This window comes from Pteropus vampyrus, unplaced genomic scaffold (genome assembly GCF_000151845.1).
Source record: "Pteropus vampyrus isolate Shadow unplaced genomic scaffold, Pvam_2.0 Scaffold158, whole genome shotgun sequence".
Taxonomy (NCBI): Eukaryota; Metazoa; Chordata; class Mammalia; order Chiroptera; family Pteropodidae; genus Pteropus; species Pteropus vampyrus.
In genome coordinates this window covers 1,221,399-1,221,777 of record NW_011888939.1, presented here as the reverse complement: position 1 = coordinate 1,221,777, position 379 = coordinate 1,221,399, and positions in this window count along the sequence as shown.

Sequence of the window (379 nt, the reverse complement as noted above, 5' to 3'; positions counted from 1 at the left end):
AACCTCACACCCACCTGGAGGCTTCCTGAGGCCCATGGGGAAGGCACCTGTCTCTCTAACCGAGCATGTGAAAAGGACAGGTGTGCAGTGAGCTGGGCAAAGGCTGGTTGGCTTTAGGGTGGGCATGAGGAGGCCGAGGCCTGGGGGCAGACACTCTATGTCACCCCAAGTGCAAAGTTAACACTGACGTGGGCAAGTTCTGGGGAGACAGATTTGGGCTCCCCCTCAGGAAGGGGGTCCCTAATCCTGGAGCCACCTGACAATGAAACAGGGCTGCCTCGGGTGTGGCAAGCACCTGCCACCTGGGGTGCTTCAGAGAAAGATGCCTGCCTGCTCATCTGCCTGCCAGTGTTTATATCTGGGGGAAAAAAAACCCAGC